The 6,000-nt window shown below is 47.6% G+C and overlaps 1 protein-coding gene across 1 annotated transcript in view; it reads left to right on the top strand.

The window, feature by feature from the left end:
* Positions 1 to 303: 303 nt before the first annotated feature.
* The window catches only part of FAR2 (fatty acyl-CoA reductase 2), a 135,225-nt gene continuing 129,528 nt past the window's right edge, over positions 304 to 6,000 (top strand). The window contains exon 1 of the mRNA XM_080810790.1: positions 304 to 650. The gene's annotated coding sequence lies outside the window, so the exon portion shown is untranslated. The remainder of the gene's footprint in view (positions 651 to 6,000) is intronic.

The following is a 6,000-nucleotide window of genomic DNA, read 5'->3' as shown; positions in this document are numbered from 1 at the left end:
AGCGAACTCGGATTTTGAGGCTGTATCTTCTGTTAGGGTGGGTGGGGGGAAAGTGTGTCCTCCAAGCATTCAGACCAGAACCTTAGACTTTCTGCCTCTCTCTTCCCGCACCCCCCGCCACTTTCCTTCTCTTTCTCTCTCAAGGTGTGGGAGCTTTTCTTTCTCAGACCAGAGAGGGGCGCCTTTCTAGTTCCCTTTCCCCTTGCCCAGCTTAAAAAAAAAAAAAAAAAAAAAAAAAGACAGAAAGAAAAAAAATGGGAAAAAAAAAAAAAAAGCCCGGGAGTAATAGCGAGCATCTGTGCTGGGTGCTCAATGAATGGAAGCCGCCGGGCGGGCCTGCGCGCACCGTGCCGTCGCCCCGCGGCCTGTAAGGGCCCTCGCCAGCCCCGCGTCCTCCTCCCGCCGCGGGCTGAGGCTGCCGCCGCCACTGCGCCCCACGCCGAGGCCGCGGCGGCGACGGGGAAGGTCGGAGGGAGGGTGGTTTCCTCCCGCCCCACACCCAGTCTCGGAGCCGGATATATAGAGTGTCACGTTTGGGAGCCGAAAGCCGCGAGCGCTTTTCCCTGCGGCTGGAGTACTTGCCGGAGCCTCGGGGAAGGAGCGGGGTTCACGGGACCACCAGTTGAACCCCACCCGCGCCGGAGGAGCAGGTATTCCGGGGGCCGCAGCCCAGAGCTCACCGAGCCCACGCCTCGGAGGCCACGCGGGGCGGGGGCGGCCGGGGAGGCAGGCTCGGCGGGTGCGCGGGAGGGGCGGGTCCCCGCGGACCCCGAGGGAGGGTGGGCTCGCGGCCAGGAGGCAGGAGGGCAGCGGTTTGGGAGGCTCTGCCCCCCTGCGGCCACCCCCCACCCCCAGCCGTCGGCCCGCGCTCTGGGCGCCTGCACTGCCCGCCGAGGTGGCGCGCGCCGGGGGTGGCAGCGGCGGCGGCCCGCGCCGGGAGCGAGAGGGTTAACGTGCGAGTCGCCCGGGGCAGCCTGGATAGAGGGAGGTAGGCGCCCGGCGGGGTCCGGCGGCCTCTGCCTGGGGCCCTGGGGCTATTCCTGAAGTGAGCGCGGCGACTCCGGGCCACGTGTGGAGCGGCGCCGGGTCCGCGGCCCTCTCTGCGCGGGAGAGAGCCGGCGCGCTTCCCGGCCCCGCGGCGCGTGCTCGCTCGCCCCGAGCTCCGCGCCCGGCCGCGCGCCGGGACCCTCCCACTCCCTCTTCCAGCCCGGCCTCGCGCAGGCCCCATCCCCGGCTGAACGGCGCAGGGGCGGCCCGGGTGGGGTCTGCGGCTGTCGGAAGTTTGCCACTTCTCCCTGTGGCCTGGGCGTGCTGGGAAGAGCAGGGGAGCAGGTACCAGCAGACTCCAATTCGAGTAGATGGTTTGCAGGAAGGCTGCGCACACCCGGGGAGAGGAAGATTGCCCGCGGGGGCAATTCCATTCAATTAAAAGGATTAATAGCCAACTTAATCCTAGAAACTAGAGGAAAGCTACTCTCACCTACTGTTCACCTGCCAACCTCCTGTTTCACCTTGCGGGATGGGTAGAATTAATGAACGCTTACTCTTGGATGGATTAGGTACCTCGTGTGAGCAACCAGGTCCTCGAGGGATGGGGCTGCAGGAGCTTCGGCGGCTGGTTGAATCATGTGGAGTGCCCCAGTGTACCATGAGCAAGGACAGAGCAGGGACAGCAGGGTGACCAAGAAGCTCGGGTTAATCGTACTTTTCTACTTGTTCGAAGTGCATCATGAGAAGTTTGACACTGGGAGGAAGGAGATTTGAGAATTACCCTCTGGTTTGAGTTACTCATCTCCCTGCCCCCATTTATATGAGCTGGAGGTCTGACTGAGAAGCAAGCCTATTTAGTCTGAAAGGGCAAAGGGACTAAGTAAAATTTTAAGGCAACCACTCTAATTGGCAAGAGCAGGCTTTTGGCACCGCGCACATTTAGGGATAGTTGTGTGTGAGACTTCCAGGAGATGGCTGTGAGGTTTAACCAGCCGGCTCGCGTGTTGAAGTATTTCACCTGTAGTGTTTCTCAGGATGCTGGTCTTCAGAGGACCCTATTTCTGAGGGCGTTTTCTGCACCCGGTTTTTTAACAAATTCCTACCTGACTCCTACACTACAAGTTGGTAAATCTTGCAGTGAGGTATTTCTCCTTTATCTGAAGGAGGGAATGTGATATCTAATTACAGAAGAGGGAGAAGCTTTCTTTAAGGGGGTAAAATTCAACAAAAGCTCGTATTTGGGTATCCCGTTGGGTTTTATAAAGAATATATGGTCATCTTGAACACCTCACCATTTGCTTCCCTGTCATCTAAAGATGCATTTTGAGTGTATTTCGGGCAACATCTGGGCAGCCTTAAGAATTCTTTGGTTTTTGCATTTACTCCCATGCAGTCATGAAAACCCGCTCATTCACAAGCTCAGTCTCCAGAAGGATCATGCACAGGAGCCAGCATGCTTGTTCCTGGCATTGTGGGCTCCTTGAGAACATTTTTTACTCTTGAAGAGGCATTCTTCATGCTTTATTTTGTTAACAGACCACTTTAAGAATCTGGAGAAAAAAAAAAAAGCTATGGAATATGAAACACAAACACATGCACATTAAGAAAAAATTCTGCCTACATTTTCAGAGTTCACAGCCTCCCTGATACCAAACCAAATGTTAGATGTGCAGAGGCCCTGGGCAGGGCCAGCTTCACAGAAACACAAACTGTGCAGTCACACGGGACTCTGAACTTAGAAGGCCCCCGCACTTGGTTTAATGTTCTGCTGTCACTGTCAGCTCTCTTAATTTTCAAAGAAGGAGCTCCAAGTGTTCATTTTATACTAGATCCCGCAAATTCTGTAGCCAGGCCTGACCCCAGGTTAACAATCCTGTTCTAGAACTTACTGAATAACGGGGTTGTGATAATAGTGATCCTACATTTTAGGTGACTTCTCCAACACAAACCTGGAAGTTAGCCACTTGGTACCTATATCATTAAGGCCCTCTTTCTCATGCTCAGTTTCCTTATTGACGGATTCAAGATAACAATGTCTACTACTCTGTTCACCTTAAAAGGTTGTTGTGAAGATACACTAGGTAAACAGATCATTGAGAAAACGTCTACTTTCCTTGAACAGTTCTATGCTAACAAATATAATACTGTTATAGGCTTAACTTTCCTGTTCCATGTTTCAGAAGTAGCTTGAGGAAGATTGGTGGCAGAACTTTCATAATAACCCTTGTATTTTGGTGAGGAAGAAAATAAAGCAAAAAGTAGCTCAGGTATTCAGCATTTTAAATATTCCTTAACAACCGTTATTTGGACAACATTGGAATTGGCAAGTAAAAGACAGACTAACTTCTTGGGTCCCAGAGATACTTCCTTAATTAGATAGGTGTTTGGGTCTAATTCATCCAAAAATCAAGTGATAAGAGACTGAGTTAATGACTGAAATTTTTTTGTTTCACATAAGTTCTAAAAATCCATATTTCCAAGTCTTGAGCAAGTCATTCTTCTAATATTCTAGGAGATCCCTAGCAGTATAAAGGATGCCCAGTCCTTTACCAAGTTGTCTTTACTCTTTCAACACTACTCCCTCCCTTAACTCTCCTCCCTTAACTATTCTTTATCCCAGTTTTCATTCCCAGTATGATGGCAACACACTCCAAAATGTTGAGGAAGAAAGCAGTGAAAGAAAATGAGTCAAATTCCCAGACGAAAGTGTTAAAATGGGGGCACTACAGGTGCCGGACAGAGACTCCTTTCGTACAACTACTCTGTGGAGGAATGCTGTGTACTTTAGGTTATGAAGTACCAGGTCCTGTACTCGACAGACTTATGACATCATTGGTCAGATAAGCTGTAAAGATAAGGTGTTCATTAACAATAGTAGATGAGTTGTTACAAGGCAATATAAGAGTACACACCAAATGAATGGTACAGAATATAAGTACAGTGAGTTCCCAAGAAGAGAATAAACTGAAATGGCTAGTGAAGCTTAAGAGGACAGCTATAGGAGATGTCCCTTAGTGTTCTGCTCCCCACAGAGGTGAACGCATGCGTCTTCTGGGTGATTAGTGTGCAAAAAACGAAAATCTGGGTGGTGCTAAGGTTTCATGTAAGGAACAAGCAGCAGATAAAACTATCAGAGAACTTTCCAATGGAGAGCTTCATTCATGTAAAAATAATTATTAAGCCTCTTCTGTGTCCAGACACAGTGCCAATTTTCCACAGTTAGTGTTGAATAAAGCAGATGCGTTCCCCATCTTGTGGAACTTACAGACATTTAAAAAATAAACATGTAATAACAAATTGTTGGAAGTAGAATGAAGAACAGGTGCTATTTTTTTAAAAAAGGGGGGGGCAAAGCAGGAGGGGTGCCTGTGTGGCTCCGTTGGTTATCATCCAACTCTTGATTTCCGTTCAGGTCATGATTGCAGGGTCGTGGGATCGAGTCCCTCATCGGGCTCCCAGCCCAGCAGGGAGTCTGCTTGAGACTCTCTCACTCCCTCTTTACCTCCTCCCTGCTCGTGTGCATGCTCTATTTCTCTCAAATAAATAAATATTCAAAACAAAACAATAGAAACTGATTCAGATTTGGTGTTTTGGGAAGGTCTCTCAGACAATGAAAGATTTAAATTGCTATTTGAAATAAGAATAGGGCTTAGCTTGGGGAAAAAAGTAAGAAAAAGCAATCTGGGCAGAGGAAGTAGCAGATGGGAAGGCTGTAAGGAGAGGAGAAGGCTGGAAATATTCAGGGGTCAGAAAGGAAGCACATGTGGCTAGAGTTTGGTGAGGAGATGGCTGAGAGGCTGGACGTGAGTGTGGGAAAGTAGGCAGGACCCTGATCATGCAAAACCTCACAGATCTTGAAAAAGATTCTGAATTTTATTTTGATGGGAAGCCATTGAGGACTTTGAAGCCAGGGACCATTAATTTATGTTTTGAGGAACTCTTTATGGATGCAATAAGAGCAAAAGACACGAAGGATAAAGGACTGGAAGAAGGAAGACCAGTTAGGGCAGAGTGCCAGTGACTGTTCGGACAGGGAGGGTGGAGAGAGGTGGACAGACTTGACATGTATTTTGAAGGTAAAATTGCTAGAACTTGTTGATAGATTTGATATAAGAGGTATATGAGGCAAAAAGAAGTGTAAGAATGAATTCTTTTGGTAGACACTGCTGAAAGTTTATAATCCAAAGCCATAAACTCACGCCTATGATTTAGAGTTGCTACAAAAACCAAAAAATGAAATGGAAGCTGGTAATCCTGCCTAGTACGTCTGGAGAATATACCAGACTATTGGGGTAGAGGTGAGAGAGTGGCAACACACCATTACTTGGTTTTCACACCATCATGTGTACTGTTAGGATTATTTTTAAACCATCATGTATTTTATCACTTCTTAAAAAGTTACCACAACAAATGGGGCTGTATTTGCTGGCTTGAGCACATGACTAGAATATAGGGTCATTTCCTAAAATGACAAAAATTAGGAAAGAAAGGTCTGCTCCTTACCAAAGTGGTCGGTTCTAAAACGTAATTCACTTCCCTACTTAAAACCTTTCCATTCTTTCCTCTTGTTTATATCAGTGTTTCCCAAAATGTAGTCTGGATCATTAGTGTTTTGGCATACTAATAACTGTTAAGTGAAGGAAAGAAAAAAAAAAAAAGGTTTCCTGAGAAAGTTTGAGAAACACTTGACGTAACCTAGGTAAGCAGTTTTATTGCGAGAATCCTCAGAGCCTTTAATTTACAAATGCATGCAAAGAATCAAGAAAGAAGGGATATTTTATGACACACTTCCTAAACTTATTTGACCTTGAAATGCTTTTTTTGGCAGAACATCTAACAGTCAGCGTTCAGCATACCACGCTTTGGGAAATGTTGCCCTATATTAATAGAGTAAACCTTTTAACATTGACAGCTCTCTATTATCCATCAGCTTCTCTCATCCCTTTCATGCTACTTAGCTGGAAGGAAACAGGAGATCAGAGCTGACTCTGTTAATAGGCTTTAAGTTCA

This window comes from Martes martes (genome assembly GCF_963455335.1).
Source record: "Martes martes genome assembly, chromosome: 8".
In the NCBI taxonomy this organism is placed as follows: domain Eukaryota; kingdom Metazoa; phylum Chordata; class Mammalia; order Carnivora; family Mustelidae; genus Martes; species Martes martes.
The sequence above is the reverse complement of the archived record's forward strand: the minus strand, read 5'-3'. Positions and strand labels throughout refer to the sequence as shown.